Below are 19,883 nucleotides of genomic sequence, written 5' to 3' on the forward strand. Positions count from 1 at the left end.
TGGGCGACGACAGCTGCGTAGTATCGACGACGCTGCACAGTATTAGCGAAATTAATCAGGACCGGTATAGCTATAAGCATTATTTTCCTGTGATTCTATTATCTTCCCATTGTTGTTGTTGCTGCCTCAATAATAATTGTTTTTTTTGGGGGGAAAGGAAATGGCGCAGTATCTGTCTCATACATCGTTGGACACCTGAACCGCGCCGTAAGGGAAGGGATAAAGGAGGGAGTGAAAGAAGAAAGGAAGAATAGGTGCCGTAGTGGAGGGCTCCGGAATAATTTCGACCACCTGGGGATTTTTAACGTGCACTGACATCGCACAGCACACGGGCGCCTTAGCGTTTTTCCTCCATAAAAACGCAGCCGCCGCGGTCGGGTTCGAACCCGGGAACTCCGGATCAGTAGTCGAGCGCCCTAACCACTGAGCCACCGCGGCGGGGCAATTGTTGCTGCCTCAAAATCATACGCCGCGCTGACTAGCTCATATCGGTGATAGCGGGGCTTTCCGTCGCTTGAGGCAGTGAAGAAGGAATGTGAGAATAAAAGAAGGGAATATAATTAAAATATAACTGTTGGGTTATCCCATACCAGGCCAGAATAGAGTGGCTGTCATATTTTACTTTGCGTCTCCTCGTCCCTCGTCCGCGGCACAGGAGAACCCACGCCTTCTCTCGGTGAGGCGGATGGAAAAGGAATAGAGAAGAAAGGAGAGCATATAATTTTTATGCGCACCACCTCAGCTGTACCGAATACCGTGAATGAGGTAGTGGTGATGAAAATATTTTATTGCCACGTTTAGGAGCGAGGGACTAACGTTCAGGGAGTCCGTTGGGAGTAGAAATTAGACGAAGGTAAGAAATTCCTGCGTCATTTTTCCGACCTCTATAGGTTTGGGACGCAGAGGTAAATCAAGATATAGCCGACAGTATAGTGTACACCTGTAACAAGCTGAGAAGTGACAATGTAAGCTCACATATTCCGGTACCACTGCTTCAACCGACTCATTTAGTTTCTCTGTCCAGCAATCACCTTAGGCTGCTGGGCTGAGAATTTATAGAGTGGAAGCTTGGGCGAGTTGGTGACGCGGTTCACTTGCCACATAGCGCTAAAGAGACACCGACGCAGGGGACAAATAGGAACAGCGCCCGTCCTGTTTGTCTCCCTGCGTCTGTGTCTCTTTAGCGCTATGTGGCAAGAGAATTAATAGCCATGTTGCAAGGGAGTTAAGTTTCCGCTAATGCCGCCTGACACAGACTTGTTGGACCTGGCTTAAGCGTCAAGTTCGGGAAGCGAACGAGAAAATAAGCTCCGTATTTTATTTTATTTTGTGTGTGTGTGTGTGTGTGTGTGTGTGTGTGTGTGTGTGTGTGTGTGTGTGTGTGTGTGTGTGTGTGTGTGTGTGTGTGTGTGTGTGTGTGTGTGTGTGTGTGTGTGTGTGTGTGTGTGTGTGTGTGTGTGTGTGTGTGTGTGTGTGTGTGTGTGTGTGTGTGTGTGTGTGTGTGTGTGTGTGTGTGTGTGTGTGTGTGTGTGTGTGTGTGTGTGTGTGTGTGTGTGTGTGTGTGTGTGTGTGTGTGTGTGTGTGTGTGTGTGTGTGTGTGTGTGTGTGTGTGTGTGTGTGTGTGTGTGTGTGTGTGTGTGTGTGTGTGTGTGTGTGTGTGTGTGTGTGTGTGTGTGTGTGTGTGTGTGTGTGTGTGTGTGTGTGTGTGTGTGTGTGTGTGTGTGTGTGTGTGTGTGTGTGTGTGTGTGTGTGTGTGTGTGTGTGTGTGTGTGTGTGTGTGTGTGTGTGTGTGTGTGTGTGTGTGTGTGTGTGTGTGTGTGTGTGTGTGTGTGTGTGTGTGTGTGTGTGTGTGTGTGTGTGTGTGTGTGTGTGTGTGTGTGTGTGTGTGTGTGTGTGTGTGTGTGTGTGTGTGTGTGTGTGTGTGTGTGTGTGTGTGTGTGTGTGTGTGTGTGTGTGTGTGTGTGTGTGTGTGTGTGTGTGTGTGTGTGTGTGTGTGTGTGTGTGTGTGTGTGTGTGTGTGTGTGTGTGTGTGTGTGTGTGTGTGTGTGTGTGTGTGTGTGTGTGCGCACAGCCCTGCGTTTTCGAAATGATTTTGTTGATGCAAACCAGATAAAGACAGCCACTTTAGCCATTTTCGGGGCAGCGTCAGGATCACCGGTCAGCCGGCCTCGCGTCGACGAGTACAGAGTGTTGCAGCCTATGTCAGCCAGCTGGTCTCATTTATAACAGCCAGCAGCTGTAGCCATTGCTCGGGCTCTTCATATCTCAGTGCTATATCGGGCCAGCTGTCAGTCATAGCCGGGAGGCGTTGCAGCCTCTCTTTGAGGAGACCGACATGCTTTACAGTAGGACGGCCGAGCGGCGCAGTAGCAACGAAAGAGTATGGCTTTGCCATGCGAACTAGAAGATAGCAAAACCTGCAGTGACAGCAAGCTCAAAAATCAACCAAACGAAAATAAGAGCCGCGCAGTGGGCGGACTTCAAACACCACGTGACCGAGACTTATATATGCTTCAACGCAAAGGCATGCCCTGAGGGTGAATGAATTGCGCGCTTGCGCCCATGTTTTCTACGATTTTACGATATAAATGAGTTCCAATACCTTCATCTTCAAATCCGCTCTGGCCTTTGACAGGGTACACTTCTTTCTGGCTTGGCGTGCAAGCCCTGGTCAGCAGCCGAGCACCATAACCACAGAGCCACTGCGGGGGCACTGTGTCGCTTAGAGGTGTAATGTATTACCAGAAGAATTTCCATCATCACTTTTGCCGTACTTTATGCTGTTTAAAATTAAAATTGGTGCACTAGCACTGCTATACCTCCCAGATAATGGGAAGCAATTTGACGGTGAGGCGGCGGCAACAGAGCACCACTGAAAACGCGCGCTCTTTCGCACTGTATACTACCGCCGCTTCGTGCGACGGTAGTTCAGCGGCAACGGCAGACGACGATTGTCACCATCGTGCGTCGCGTCGCCAGGAATATCGCTTCGTGCAGTTACCGCTTCAACGTCTGACTGGCCCATTAAGCGACCGCCGCGGTGGCTCAGTGGTTAGGGCGCTCGACTACTGATCCGCAGTTCCCGGGTTCGAACCCGACCGCGGCGGCTGCGTTTTTATGGAGGAAAAACGCTAAGACGCCCGTGTGCTGTGCGATGTCAGCGCACGTTAAAGATCCCCAGGTGGTCGAAATTATTCCGGAGCCCTCCACTACGGCACCTCTTCTTCCTTTCTTCTTTCACTCCCTCCTCTATCCCTTCCCTTACGGCGCGGTTCAGGTGTCCAACGATATATGAGACAGATACTGCGCCATTTCCTTTCCCCAAAAACCAATTATTATTATTATTATTATTATTATTATTATTATTATTATTATTATTATTCACTAAGTGACGTGGCCCAATGTGCGCCCTGGACATTTGTAAGAGCCGGCCGTGAGCTCGAGGACTTATTCCTCTTCTGTCACCAGCTGACGTCTCATCAAACTCTCTCCATGGCTGGCCTATTGTCTTTCCATCTCTTTCCGGAAAGGACAAGCGCCAACGCCTCGAATCTAGGCTAAATCCACAACTCCAATGCGGCAACACTTCGCTCTATCACCACTTGTCATTCCCTACACACCACCGCTTCTTTATCTTGCGAATGCCAAGCGCTCACAGTTCAGCGTTCAACGTCGAATTCCATTTGGATTCTCTTTTAACTCGGCCAACGCCTCATCCATTGTCCTGCCTGTTGTGCAATCCGTCAGGGAAACGACCAACACAACGCGCTGCGGCCTTCCTCGCCGGCGTCGAAGCAGCCGTATGCGTCGCCGACTGGTCAAGTGTGTTTGCACGGCGCCTCGCGGTTACAGACCACCATGGCAGCTCGCGGCATCTCCGCAGTCGTGAACGCACACACGCACATACCACTGCCAATACACGCCGCCTCGTCTCGCTGCCGGCGGATTCGAATCTTGGCGCGCGAAAAAGAGTTCGCACCGCGATATGCCTGCGCACCGCCGGCCATCATTGCGTACTCTTCCACCCGACGAACTCCTACCTCTACCATCAGAATTACGTGTGAGAACAAGAGGTTCACAAAGCGGAAGAAGAAGTAGATGTAGAATATGGATATACATATGATACATCAGACAACGATATATGAGACAGATACTGCGCCATTCTGGACGCCCGACTCCAGTTGTAGCCAACACAGTGCTGCGCGCGTGTGTGATTTAATTCCTCCAAAATGAACTAATCACGCGCACAACCTGGACACATTTCTTATTGTGTTAATAGTTTGTACATATTACCTCTCCCCCTATCCTCTCTTCCTGTCCCCTCACCTCTTTCATTTCATTTCTCCATTCTGCCTGCTATCCTTTATTTCCGCTGCCCCAGCTCAGGTGCTTCAGTATCGATGGCAGATGCCGGGGCTAGCAAAAATCTCTTCCTTCCTTTTTACTATTATTTTAATAAACAACCACTCCCACCACCATTTTTATCCCCAAAAACCAATTATTATTAAAGAAAACTCTACTGAGGATAGAGTGAACGCAGTACTAGCCCCGCCAAAGAGTCAAAGAAGGAAGAAGCAGACCCGTTGAAAGAGAGTGCAAACAAGAATTCCAGCGAAGGAGCGCACACACAAGCGGGCAAGAGTGTTGCTATACCGCTGCCAGGAGGTCTCCGCAGAGGCCGCAAAGGCATCGCCGCCGCCCGGACAGCTGACCGTCGGCCGAACGAATTGCTCTCGCGCCATCCGAGTTCGGGTCGAGACGGCGCGCAAAGGCAGCGGCAGTGCGGGGCCGGAACAAAGGCCGGTCCGAAGGTAACAATGGGGCCTGACCCATTTTGAGTGGCCGCCGTCAAGCGAGAGAAGGGGGGGAGGGGGACTCCTTCGTCCGTCCGCGCGGCTGACGGGCGTCTGGCAAGTCGCTGACCAAACCGCCAAGCACCGCAAACAATCACGCCAACAAGACGACCCCCTCACCTCCCCTTCTTCGCGGACCAACGCACCGAAGGCGGGGCGTCGTGATCGAGAAGAAAGGAGAAAGTGGCGCATTTCTGCGCGTTCGGGGTCATCGGCGGTTTTTTGGGCAGCGCGCGAGCTGAAAGGAGCCGCGGCGGCGGGGAAAACCAGCAGCCAGGAACGTTGATTGCCGAGGAAGAGAAAAACAAACAAACAAGAGCAATGAAAGCATGGCTGTACAAGATTGACTGGAGAAAGGGCCTGTTGTTGTTTTTAAATGTTAATGAGGCTTTTTTCTTTGCACTCGCCGCGGTGGCTCAGTGGTCAGGGCGCTCGACTACTGATCCGGAGTTCCCGGGTTCGAACCCGACCGCGGCAGCTGCGTTTTTATGGAGGAAAAACGCTAAGGCGCCCGTGTGCTGTGCGATGTCAGTGCACGTTAAAGATCCCCAGGTGGTCGAAATTATTCCGGAGCCCTCCACTACGGCACCTATTCTTCCTTTCTTCTTTCACTCCCTCCTTTATCCCTTCCCTTATGGCGTGGTTCATGTGTCCAAAGATATATGAGACAGATACTGCGCCATTTCCTTTCCCCAAAAACCAATTATTACATACCTGTGCGCACTCCTACTCGTAGCAAGTTTCCGTTCTGGTTTTCCAAGGAACTTAGAACAGCGCTGAAACTTAAGGAGCGGGCCCACCATAAAGCGAAACGCCCTGGGCTGGATACATGGGCAGATGAATTTCGCCGCTTGCGTTCCCTTTGCAAACGCCTGTACAAGCGTGATCATGAGTCCTATCTTGAATATTTAGAGAATAGTGCCTCTAATCGTCCTACTGAATTCTGGAGATACGTTCGCAAACGCTCGAATAAATCTGATAGTCATATTCACTTAGTTGACTCTCATGGGAATGAAATTCGGAACGTCGCTGACGGCTTTGCTCAACACTTTTCCTCCGTGTACAAATCTCCACGTTGCGATTCCGTATGCCTTCCAGCTGGCGCACCTAATTCCGTTCTTCTTGACGAGAAGTTAGTAAGTGAGAGTCTTAAGTGTTTGAAACCATCTTTGTCCCCTGGACCTGATGGCATTCCAGCCGCCATAATAAAAGCCTTCAATAGTACCTTCGTCCCTGTTTTAACCACGATATTTAATAACTGTTTGAAAAATTCTGCCTTTCCCCGCGTGTGGAAAACGGCGCGTGTTTTCCCTGTCTTCAAATCAGGAAACAAATCTGATGTTTCGAACTACCGCCCCATTTCTCTTCTTTGTGCAACCTCTAAGCTTTTTGAATTAGCTTTGCACAAAGTACTTTCCTTCCACCTCAAACATGTAATCATACATAATCAGCATGGTTTCATAAAAGGTCGTTCTACTACAACTAACCTTGTGACTTTTATGACGTATACATCAGCTGAAGTCCTTCAGAGGAGTCAGGTAGACGCTGTGTACTGTGATTTGAGCAAAGCTTTCGACGTTGTTACTCACTCATTACTTCTTCAAAAGCTTCTGCTGCTTGAGATCGACGTTTCAATTGTAGCCCTCTTACGCAACTATCTTCTTGATCGGTCCTGCTTTGTCAGTGTAAATGGACAGACCTCATTTGTTTACACTCCAACCAGCGGAGTTCCTCAGGGCTCGGTATTAGGCCCGCTTCTGTTCTCTGTTTTTATCAATGACGTTTCCTCCGTGGTCAAAAACTCCTCGTTTCTCCTTTATGCGGACGATATAAAAATGTTCAAGGCAATACATACTCTTCATGATTGCTTGTCATTGCAATCGGACATATCCGCCTTCTCTGATTGGTGCTTGAAGAATGGGCTCACTCTCAATTCATCTAAAACCAAGGTTGTCTCATTTACGCGTAAAACGCACAGTCTTCTCTACTCTTATTCTGTGAATGGTAGGCCGCTGCCCAGGGTTGATGAAATTAATGACCTCGGCGTACTTTTCGACCGTAGCCTCAGCTTCTCCTCTCATGCAAAACGCATTGCTCTACGGGCTATGCGTACACTCGGCTTCATTTGCAGGCTTTCGAGAGAGTTTCGATCCCAACTCCCTTTCTTAAAGCTCTACCTCTCCATATGCTTGCCGCTTTTGGAATATGCGTCTGTTGTTTGGAGCGGCACTTGCCAGTCGAACTGTGAAAAAATCGACAGAGTTCAGATAAAGTTTTTACGCATATTTCAACATCGGTTTTCTTGCAAAACTTCTAGCTCTCATCCCAGACGGAGTAACTCACTGCAGCTTCCTTCTCTTAGCTGCCGTCGCGTGAGGGCAGATATAATTTTCTTGTATAAACTTCTTCATAGTCACATTCTATGCCCTCAGCTCCTAGCGCGTATCCTTTTGCGTGTACCGCGAAAGAGCATAAGGGAATTCAGACCATTTCAAGTTTCTGCGCTCCTGCACTCCCTCTCCCCTCTGGACAGAATGCAAAAGTTGTTTAATTCTCTTTGTCCTCACCTTGATATATTCGAAAATTCTCTCCCTTCCTTTATATTGAATGTCCGTGACGTTCCACTTTGAGCACTCTTTTTCTCATACATAACTTCCCCTTTCATGCATTTTGTCTTTACTACACTTGTGCGTTTGCACCGGTATTATATTGTTTTTTTCTCTCCTTAATGGTGCATCACGTGTACTTGTTTTCATTAATATTATTTCTTTAATACTGTGTACTCACGCCTGATGGTCTGTAACGCGTTCACTAATTACATTTCTTATTGTGTATGATTGTATTTCTAGCTTGTATTTCAGAGATCTCTTATTCGTTCATATTAGTATTGGCTTTATTCTTGTTTGTATTTTGATATATGCTGTACTTGGCTGTTATCGGTCGTTCTTGTGTTCATTCTGTTTGTTTATTGTTTTATTAGTTATTTATATGTCTGTTGCCTGTTCTAGCTGTTTTCATTTACCGCTGTTCTCGCTGTTTCCTTGTTCTCGCTTTTTTGTTTCATGCTTGCTGTCGCGCCTAGTTTATGTGTCTTTTTTTTCTATCGCCTTGACTGCTGCATTACCTCCCCTGAGTGCCTCCCTTTGTAGTGAAATAAATGTACATTTTGTGCGTGTGAATGGTGTACCAGCACCAAGACCTTTGGGTTGTTCCTGGGCACCGAAAAAAATAAAGATTGATAGATTGATAGATTGATTGATTACTTTCTTTGCTTTACGGGGTTGAACGTCCAAAAGCAGGCTCTGAGGGACGCTGTAGTGGAGAGTTCCGGATAATTTCGGCCACCTCGGTTTTTTTTTTGACGTGCACTGACCCGGGTCTTTCGCGTCAGCAGCCGAGCACCATAACCACTGAGCCACCACGGCGAATTAACAAGCAGAAGTGCTGGTGAACATGCAGCGCTCTGGGCCCTGTTTCTGTTCACAAGTCACCTCACGAAGAAATACTGGCGACCACCTGCGGAGAATAATTCTTGTTAGGCACTAAACAAGGCGGCTGAAAATCGGGCCGCCAGCTATGGGGAAAAGTTCAATAAACCTCTAGCGTATGGCGCAAAATTGCGCCTGTTATTAACGCGGCAGCGTATTTATTCAGAGTACCACTTAATGCCCTCATTAGATTGAAAGGAGTGGGTGGGGGTCACAAAAATCACTGCATTTAAACTTTACGAGCAAGCACAACGAAGCACAGAAACTGAAGAGAGCCGAGAAGCGCGTCCTTTGCCTTTCGTTAGAGCATCTAGAATAAGAATTTAGTGCGCTGCCTCCTTTATTGCCCTCCTAAGTTGCGAAATCAAATATGAAGCACATACAGGCGTCAAATCCGCCCTGTCGACGCATGTAAAGAAACTGCCTTTCGTGAGAAAGTTTGAGTGATTTATTACCGGTGGAAGGTGGTTTGCAAATGGCGTAGATTAATCTCTACATCGGAAGGGATCAGAAGCAGCATGGGAAATATATATGCATATGGCATGGCGTTTATAAAGTTAAGTCCATAATAAAAAGGTCCGTGATAGGGATTGCTTCATAGGAGAACGTCGCTTAAGCGAAAACCGTAGGAAAACACTTTTTCTGCTTTAATTATGCAAAAAACAGGAGCGAAATTAGTTAACACTCTGGCCTCGGTTTTCTTTTTCTTCGGCAGAAACGATGCACCCACGTTTGAGAGCTGCTTCAGTTCTTAAATTTTGCACTTGACATTTCCCTGGTTACCCGCCACGGTCCATGGCCTAGTGGCTATGGCGTGCGGCTGCTGAGTCCAAGGTCGCGGAGTCGAACCCCGGCTTAGGTGTAAGCATTTCGCTTCAGGCGAAACACAAAACGCCCTTGTGCCGCGCAATATGAGTCTCTTACACCCCATGTGAGCTTCGAGCGTCAAACCCCGCATACCATAACATACCATACCATACCATACCAAGCCATAGTATGCCATATGACATAATACCCCGCCATGCCATACCAGAGCAATACCACTATGCACGCAGCAATCTATGTACGATTCTTCTCGACCGCCAGGTGCAACAAAAGTAGTACTCTGTTTCATACGCAGCAGTCAACGCTGCCAAAGCTAGCCCGCCTGTTCGCGCAGACTAAGCCCGCGGCCGAAAAGTAGTTCGCAAAACAACAAAAGTAAACACACGAAAGTAAGCATGCGAAATATGCCAGATATGCCACATCTTTGTCCTGCCACTCATCGAGACTTCGAGAATGAAGTAAGAATGACATGTGGCGGTATGACACGCGTCTGGTATAGGGTTAATCACTCTGACTCCAACCGCGCCTATGAAGAGTTGCTCACCCTCGGTGAAAATTATAGGTAGGGGGCTTGAACACTGAGCGCCCCACAGCTTCGACCAAGATTCCCAATGCTAGCTCATCGTTTTATAATGCTTTTTGTTTTCGTCCAGACACTCACCGAGGACTCCAGAGGAACGAATGATACATGGCGGAGTTTTGCGGGCGAACTAGTTCTCAGCCTCCGCTGCGTTGACTGCTATGTATGGAACGTAGTTTTTTTTCTTTTTTGCAGTAGGAGACAAAAGTAAAGTGGTAGAATTCCTGTGCTGTTTCCATCGCCTCCCAACGAAGAAAATATTAAAAATACGCGTTCGATGATTTATCACTCACTGTCCGCCAGCGTTTCAGATCCCGAAATAATTACAATCCACATTCGCAAAGTAACACCTTAGCTAGAGGAGAGGTAGTCGCATGTTACGTATGCCGTGAAGGATGACAGCTGAAATGAGTCGCGCACTACGACTCATGCGAGAAGTGGTTGTCCTCGCGCTCACGACTCATTCGTCATGAAGGCATTCCTGCGACTCGGTCACGCAAGAAGTTCTCCGAAAGTGTGCCCGGTTCATTTCACTCGCGCGTCGGAAGCGGTAAGGCCGAGTGTCAACTCGTGCCCCGAGGGTTGCACACGCGAGCGTGTTCCGACTGAGGCTCCACAGGCGAGGCATGCATACAGGAAGCGACGGCAGCGCTTGGCGACCGACAGATAGGTGTGTAGGCAAAGCGAGAGACAGCCAGGTTTTTTTTCTGGGCGTCGAAACTCGCCCAAAATGGAAGCAGGGCAGAGCTTGCTCGCGAGCGCCGCCTCCCTTGCAAGCGCACACAGGTCTGCCGCAACCACATATGCTGGCCGGGTGGTTAAACTGCAACCGTGTCAGGAGATGCGCGGCCATTGATCCAGATTGCGGCCTTACTCATCATCAGCGGTAGCAGCAGCAGCAGCAGAATCGGCGGTGGCGATGGCCGCAGAAGACGAGGAAACAATTTGGACCACCGCTCGCGTTTCTGACTGAACTGGCGAGGCGTGTCGACGCAGCGCAAACACCGCTGGGAGCTTAAAAGTAAGAATGGAAAAAATCGAGGCCGAAATACAGGACTAAATAGAAGTTGGCGCGCTACACGAGGCGGGCCCCGCCCTGAACGCGCGCAGACTGATTGCTTTCACGGTTCGCGCAGCGGCGTTCCGCCGCGCATTGTGCGAGCTCGTGCGCATTTCCCTCCTCCTCTCGTCATCCAGAGGGCCCCCGTCACGATGGCTCCTAGCGCGCGGAGCAGGCCTGAGCGCCCGGAGCGACGTCTATACGAATATACACGAGACGGGCTGCTGCTGTGTACACAAGTGACGCCCCCCCCCCCTTTTTTTTTTTTTCGTTGAGCCCCATCCATTACGGTCGCGGGAAGGTGCCCTGCATCCATCCGCGCCGATGACGACCGACAGTTCAAAGTGTGACACCGTGATCAGCAGTGCCCTCGCCTCCGCCTCCCCAATTCACTCTTTTCGATTACTCGGAATGCCATTCGATTTTATCGGTTATGCTTATACTTTGGATCTGTCGCGCTGTGCGCAAATTGTCACAGCAACGGCGACACTCTTCTCGGCGGACTATGCATGCATTTTGGCGACGTGAAACGTAATCCGAGGCCTAAATACAAAACGAGGGATGGAATTAGAGGAAATGCAAGCAATTTAAAGTGAATCGTGCTTCATTACAAACAATTACAAAGACAAAGGTGCTTCCTTGGCATAACCCTACGCTTTTGGAGGGTGGAAAGACGGGGGGTTTCGCACCAGGTTTGACTTTCATGAGCGAGAACGTTACCCTTTCAAAAGCATCTGCGTGCCAGCTCGGGATGGGCGAACACTTTCCGCCCTTTCAGTAGCATATATGTGCCTCCGCGGGTATTCTATCAGTGAAGACAGCAACACCTATGTGCCAAATAAGGTATGTCTTCTATGAGAAAACACGTTGCTCTTTCAGCAGCATTTCATTCATTCATTCATTCATTCATTCATTCATTCATTCATTCATTCATTCATTCATTCATTCATTCCCATTCTCACGGATGGAGGAAGCCGAGGTGAAAGCTGCATGCAAGCAGCTTGAGGAACCCTCGACTCCCGTAGAAGCAACATCAGTGGAAGGCATACACACTTTATGGAGAACTGTCACAGGGTGACAGATCATAATGGGTATAATACAATGAACAAAAAAAGTATATAACGCAAGGATCAAAAGACGCGATTGCTTTAAAAATAGAAATAATAACTCGGCGTAAAATGTAGAGCAAGTGGTGAAAATATTGATTAGAGGTAACATTTCATGGGCAACTTGAACTCTGACGGAGTTTGGTTGAGAATTTTTATTCCCCTATTGTGAAAACTATTTAGAAGTTCGGGTAGACGACACTGAAGCATCTGTTCACCATAATTAGTACGGGATCTGGGAACTTTCCACACATTTGTATGACTAGTTTGTAGTGCTGGTGCAGACTGCTCCAAGTTTGCTATTTAACTTCCACCTCGGGGGAAGGGGGGGGGGGGGGGGGTTGCCTTCTATGATCCAACGCATGCCTTTTCAGTAGCGTGTATCTGCCACCGCGGGCTTCCATTGTATGAGGGAACGCATCCCCACTTGTGTGCCAATGAACGTTTGTCTTCCATGAGCGTAGTCATTCTAGCAGAGTATGGGGAACTTGCGCTGAAGTTTGCGGTGCCGATTGCAGCGCCATAACACACTGCCTAGCGAGAAGAGCAAGCAGTTTTGGGTAGTACTCTTCCTACTTTTCCGCGCCACCTTCAGGCGCTTATTGGCGTGAGCCTCCGCGCTCTGTCGAAGGCGCACGTGCCGTGCGTCAGCTATCTGGGCTACGCCGAGAGAAGCTAGGCAATGAATGCTGTCAGCCAAACGCGGGTGTCTAATCGTGCAGAATGTGTTCTCGCGTTTGGAGCAGCCCAAGCGGCTGACAAAAGCAGTTTTGAGACACTCCGAATGGAACAATTGCAGTGCCACCTTGGCAGCGCAGGTTCCCCATACGTGCCACTGCAGGCTTGCCTTCCATGAACGACCACGTTGTTATTCCAACAGCAATATGCGCCACCGAAGGCTTGCCTTCAATTAGTGAACACACTGTCATTCCAAAAGCGTATATGTGCCATCGCAGGTTAATGGACACTCCTACGTTGTTCTTTCAACAGCTGTTTGCCACCGCAGGCTAATAGGCAAACATACGTTGTCCTTTCATAGCATCTTCGTACTACCGCAGGATTAATTGCCTTCCATAACCCAGCTCATATGTAGGTTGCCCTTTCAATCCTTCCAAAAGAAATTTCTGGCTACGTGTCTGATTTGTTTGTACCAGGTGCTTCAGGGAAGCGGGCCGGTAAATTTCAAAAGTAGGATTTTTGAAATATAAAGACAGCTTCTGCAGAAGAATAATGCCAGTGTCGCGGACATCAGAAAACTGGTGAATAAAGGTAACTAGTTAGGCGGTTCACTAATTTTTGATCATTAACTTTTTAGCTACCACAGTTAGGCAACTGGTTGCAATTAATTTTTAGCCGGCCGTTAGTAATAGCCATATCAGTTCTTAGAATTTCGAAACGCGATTACCCTCGGCGCTGTGTCCGAACAAATTTTGGCTACAACGTGCCAAAATACATACGCTTCCGAAAAGCATGGAGGCAAAGGAGTCCCTCCAGTGCACGTAGCTAGTAGTAATAGCGGGAAACAGCGGTGAGGGTAATCGCGTTTTCAAAATCCTAAGAATTGGCATGGCTATTGATATCGACCAGCTACAAGTCTAGCCTAATTGCAATCAGGTGTTAAACTGCAATAGTTAAAAAGTTAATTATCAGAAATTAGTTACCCAGCTGACTAGTTAACTTTATTCACACGTTTTGTGATGTCCGTCGGCATTGGTATTATTCTGCAGCGGAAGCCGCGTTCATAACTCAAAAAGCCTATTTCTAAAAATTAGTGGCCTGCTTCCCTGAAACGCCTTGTATATACATAGCTTGTACTGACGTCAGTTAAAGGAATCCTGGGATATGCTTCAGCCATGTTTATGAACCACCTGCTCGCGGGCAGTGTACTATATATCCGCATCGTTTTAATTACTACGACAGTGTTTGGTGATGTTTGGGCGGCCACGCGCAACGGTATAGCCGCCGTGGGAAGCATCCGACGAACATAAACTTCTCCCTGTGTACAAGCGAACGAAGGCACGCTGAACCCAGCGACGGAGCTTGCGTGTGGCGCGCATTAAACAACATCGACCGCGAGAAGCGCTACCATCGGGTATGTCGTGCGCGCTTTATAAATGGTAAATTCGCGATTTCGAGTGCCGAGTACGGAATAAGGCTAAACAAGGTAAGTGTCCTCTACTATAACCTGATCGTTTGCGTTGTGATGGTAACGACCCATATGTATACCTCGAGGAGGCAATTAAATCCCGACTGGTTGTCGGTTCTCCTTGAGTACAACGCCTAACACGAAGATAATTCGCACGACGTCAGCGCACAGTCGAGACACTATATACGCAGCGAAAATCGGCGAACTGCAGCCCAGAAGCAGCATCCCAAGGCCAAAGCAGCGGGAACACAACGATCGAGCTGAGCGGAGTGTGCTTCGATGCCTAGTTTACCAATGGTTTGGTTTATGGGTTTTTAACGTCCCAAAGCGGCTCAAACTGTGCGGGACGCCGTAGTGAAGGGCTCCGGAAATTTCGACCACCTGGGGTTCTTTTACGTGCACTGACATCGCACAGCACACGGGCCTCTAGAATTTCGCCTCCATCGAAATTCTACCGCCGCGGCCGGGATCGAACCCGCGTCTTTCGGGCCGGCAGCTGACTGCCATAACCACTCAGCCACCGCGGCGGCTGCATAGTTTACTAATGTATGCAGGCAATGCTACATTAACGTCTGCACAAAAGAATTCGCAAAAGACGGGTCACAGAAAAGAACCATACGGCGCGATCGAGTGCGCTTCTTTTTTGTGCCCCGTCTTTAGCGCAGTTTTTATGTTTACAGAATGTCGTACCGACTTTGAACCCCACCACAATCTTCTGGATTGCTTACGATCCCTCACCTACACACTAATGAAGGAAATGTGCTATTATAGCCATTTGCGCAATTCAATCGAGGGTCGCAAAGCAGCTGACAATGTTACCGTGTGATGTCCGGAAACAGGCTGACACCCGCGCTCTTCTCTGCTTCCGGGAGGGGCCGATGTTCTTGCACTGAAGAATACCGAACACGTACCGATACGATCAGTAGCGATTTGCAACCATCGTGAAAGGACCGCACATTAGCAGAAGGCATATGTCCACGTAAAAAGCGAGAAGGAACCAATCCCAGCACGAAACTCCTGTGTCTCATCTGCGTCTCAGAGCGCGCGCGGTAGCCAAGCGGTTCGTAAACATGGCCGCCGTAGCAGCGATCTCGCTGACATGACGTCACGTGCAAGCTATGTATATTTACGCACGTTTTAAAGGGGTGTGCTAAGTCAGGCTGGACTGATAGTGTTCGCTCACCTTAAATGCAAATATCTCATTTTTGCCGAACACAAAGCTTTTATAAGCCGGAAAATTGCGTGAAAGCGAGGTACACATGGCGCCGTCACGGGAAGATTCGTGCAGCGGCGACGAGTGAAGTATTCATGAACTAACGTTATTCTGCCGTCTCGAGCAGTGCGGCAAGCATAGCCGACAGTGCGAAGGGTCTCGTAACTAAAACAGCGCAAAACAGACCTCGAAGAGAAATGTCAGTGACAAACAGGAGCGCTCAAGCTTTCGCCTCGCATTCTGTGCACTCAAGTTGCGTTCAGCCGTTGTACGCAGCAAGTTCACAACGGCAAGCTTCCAGTGGCATTCATGCTGTGTCTCCTTGGTACGCGGCCGGCGAAGCAGTTTCGTTCTCCCTTCATCCGTCGAATCGGCTACTTTGTGCAGGCTGCGGGCGTTTACACTGCAAAGTGTTTGTTTATATTTAGTACGCGGAACAGAGACGCGCATGCGTGCACGCCGTCAGCGTGTGAAGCGCTATACGAGCGGCATGGTTCTACGCAGTCGAAAGATGAATATGTTTTAGATGTGCTGAGAAATATCTGAGAACTGCCACATGCATGCCCCATCGCCTCTCATTTGGCCCATTAAGAGAAAAAGGCTGCCTAGCGTAGTTCACCATGCACGCAGTACGTGAGGCGCCGGACCGCAACGCAAGGTGCTTCACGAGAAAAACGACCAACCAGTAGAGGCGTGTTCGCCAATATTATGCGTGCAAACCCCCAAACTGAGAGATATATAGCCGACAGGCGGGACTGCAGCTGGGCGTAATGTATCCTGATTCGTTTCCGCTAACAACCAACAGGAAACAATTCAGGAACGTAGAAATCACAACGATCACAGCTGAGTCAATCACTAGGGTTGTCTGTGATCATACTTAATGCGTAGTTAGTCAACAAACACGCGGCAATCTACTGCATAGTATGGGATACGTTAGAGTGCGACTGCTGCTCACCATCAAAATAGACAGAGAGCGCGAGGGGGGGGGGGGGGGGGGGGGCTGCGCTTGCACATTGCTGCCATGGCTATTGGTTTGTTGACTTTTGGTTTTCGGTTTCCTACCGAGTTTCCCGCCTTCGGAAGCGGCGCCTCTGATTGGTCGGATTGTCGCACGTGGGTCCGTTAATTTTTCGAAGGTGCTTTGAATGCCGAAGGGGTTCGGGACTTCCATTTGCGGTTTTCTCACCAACGCAGCTACCTTTTCGCGTAGAAAAAACGTCGGTAAGGTTACCGAGGAACAATACGTACGTCTTGCCTAGTTTGATATTTCCCTTAAGTGTCCCTTTAATAAGGGGCGTGGATGCAGAGTCCAGTGGTCTTCAACTTTTTGCACGATTCGTCTAGAGCCCCTCAAGACGAGAGCTTTAAGTTTCAAAACTACTCTGGCCTCACACAAACATTTACACAAACGTCAATGTGTCCATGTGAAGAATGATTTAAGAAGCGATTATCTCTTGAAGTATTTAATTATTCTCCAGACCTAGCGACGCATGTCCCGATGTACTAGCAGCGGATAGAATTCCACGAGGTCGGCTCTCCTAATAGCTGTCGTTGGAGTCGCACAGCCACGCTTTAGTGCCCGAGCCCAGGAATTTAGCTCGCGAAAATAAAAGAAAATAGTCACAACACACGAAAGCTCAGGCCAGTGCACCGTTATCTTTTGTGCTTCTTGTTCTGTCCCGCATGTCTCCTCCCAACCCCCCGCTCTTCTTTTATTTTTTACACTACGTCCGCTCATGCACTTTTGTTTCCAGACCCGGATGTCTGGACGAAGCAGTTCCTTCCTACAGTGGCCGCTCAAAACTGTTCGCAGAAGAGAGGGGCGTGAGCTGGCAGAAACTATTTCGGGCCGGCTGCTGAGGCGCGCGCAGCCCAGCCATTCTTTTGTCAGACGGTCCGAGCCTGCCGCGGGCCAGGACAGAGGAACAGCAGAAGAAGCAGGCAGCAGCAGCCCACGTGCCCATCTGTACGTAGGTCGGCTGCTGCCGGAGCGCCTCGTCGAAGAACTCCGCAGCAGCATTCGAGCAGCAAAACGAGCTCTCCGATGAGCCCGGAACGAGAGGTTTCACAACTTCTCCGGTTTCTCCCTTCTTCAGTTCGTGTGGGTTTTACGAGCCGAGTTGCTCGAGCGACTCTCGCGTGTCGACAACAAAGAAATGATGCACGGCCTCATCCGTCGCTGTTGACAGGACGAAGAAGGAAGAAAGCAAGCATCTCGAAAGCGGGGCGCCGTAACGCGATTACAAAAGGGGGCGCTCTCTCGACGAGGGGTGTATAACGGGACGGCAGCGCAGAGGGGAGCCCGGCGCAGCGCGCGTGTGGGTTCTGCCCTTGAATGCGCGGGGATGGGCGTGCCGCTGCTGGCCGGCGCCGAGCGGGAGACCACGCGGGGCGAACGCTTGTTTCTAGCCCCGAACGACGTTTCCAACAGTTGGAGGAGGGAACCGGGGAGTGAGAGAAAAGAAAGAGCGAAGAGAAAATGAAGAAAGGCACAGGAACAGGCTCGAGCGGTGAATGCGAAATGACGACGGCGCTCTGCGCACGACCATTCCTGAGCGCGGCTTCAGAACGCCGTGCATGCCACGTTGGAGGAGCTCTCGTTGTTTGCGCATACAGCTCTCTCCCCAGTATTCTACGCGGAGGCTCCTCCTTCACCGCCGCGTTTTTGGGAGAGAACTGGAGATAGCCCTTCTGAAAGTGTGGTATGCGGAAATAGCGGGGCAGACGAAAAATCAGAATGATTCCTCCAGCAGAAAGACTGCACTTTTCATTGGGACGAAGGCGACCTGAACTTTCGTTCCTCTGGTTCGTTTGTCATCCCCCGCCTCCTCTGTTTTTTTCTTCCAACTTTGTTTAAAATAGTCTTGTGCTCATATTCTGAAATGGTCGCGCACCTTTTTATGCATGCTCTCGGATATAGCTTCGAGGCAACGAGGAAGTAGAGAGCACAATGCGCCCCGGCTACTCCCCGTGGACGGAACTATGAACTTGAGACGCAGTCGGCTAATGGCCTGCGCCGTTAGAACGTTACGAACGCAGCGACGAGGTCACGCGAAGGCACTAGCATGCAGCGACCACGGCGACTCTGCCCTCCCTTCCCGAGACTCCTCGGTGCTCGGAATATTCGTGGCTCGTTCCTTGATCTGCGAAGCGCCACGCAAACCACGAAAGGCAACAGATGTACGGCGAGCCCTTGAGCGCCGTACAAGTTTTTTTTTTTGCCTTCCCTCGTGCGGCGTTTCGCATACTATATATGCAGCAAAAATTATCAACCCTCTTCTTCAGGATGTCTTTTCAACTCGACTATAACTTGGGCCTCTATAGTCGCCGAAAGTAGAAACGCATAGACGAATGCTTCTGGTCCCTCAAACTTATTTCTTATACGTAACCCTGGGATTGGCCCGTGAAAAAAAACAAAAAAAAAACTCCTGGATGGCTGGAGCACTTACTGAACCAATCATGCTCTCAGTGGTTTGTGTCCGACTCCAGCCAGTTGCGTTCTTCGGCGCATTAGAGCGCCAACAAAAGAACTATTACTCTCGCTCACGCAGCTCCGACAGCGTTCAGAAAGCAATTGTTCGGCTGCGGCCCTCGTTAGTAGCACTGGCATTCGCGCCATGAGAATCGCGCGCAGGCCAGGAACCCTGACCGCGCGTGACGCGACGCCCGCTTAATAACAAGGTGCCTGCGCAAATCGCCTCGCGTTATGCTTGTCGCACCGAAAGGCTGGCGTTTCCCGTTTCCTGTTGTGTACCGCTCTGTTAGCAATCTGCAGAGGTGTAATTTTCTGCCCAGAGGCAACCGTAGCTGCATTTCACTGCGTTCATGCGGACTAAGGGCAGTGACGGCGTATGTAATAAGCACGTCAGACGTCGAGACAACGTTTTTGACAGCACTCCGCCGTTCCAAACTTTGCCAAGGCCGTTTTGTCTGGCTGAGCCGTGGATGAAAAAAAAAGAAAAAAGAACGCACCGCAAATGCAGCTGATGCGTACATACAGCGTGCTACCCAAAACACACTGCTTCACGTCTGAAGTTCTACTGCGCGGTAGTCAGTGCCTATTTCGACACGCCTCGAACTGACGTGTTACTGAATCCTCGTAAGGAACGTTACTATCAATCCGTTAATTTAATGAAGTAACAAGCGTGCGTGCACATTATTTCATAAGCCAAAACTGCTTGCACTTGCAGCGCCACTGGAGCATTGCATCATCCTGTTTGAGGTTCGTTTACGCCTCCACTTTTATCCCCATCATCATAACTATCCCCGGCCGAATAATCATCCTTATACATAGTGGAGGAACAGAATCAAAACATTTTCACCAGTGAATGCATTCCAACCAATAGTAGGTGCACACCAACAACACAACACACAGACGCCGCCGCGGTGGCTGAGTGGTTATGGCGCTCGGCTGCTGGCCCGAAAGACGCGGGCTCGATCCCGGCCGTGGCGGTCGAATTTCGATGGAGGCGAAATTCTAGAGGCCCGTGTACTGTGCGATGTCAGTGCACGTTAAAGAACCCCGGGTGGTCGAAATTTCCGGAGCCCTTCACTACGGCGTCTCCATAGCCTGAGTCGCTTTGGGACGTTAAAACCCCTTAAACTAACTAAC

Source organism: Amblyomma americanum, chromosome 3, assembly GCF_052857255.1.
Source record: "Amblyomma americanum isolate KBUSLIRL-KWMA chromosome 3, ASM5285725v1, whole genome shotgun sequence".
In the NCBI taxonomy this organism is placed as follows: domain Eukaryota; kingdom Metazoa; phylum Arthropoda; class Arachnida; order Ixodida; family Ixodidae; genus Amblyomma; species Amblyomma americanum.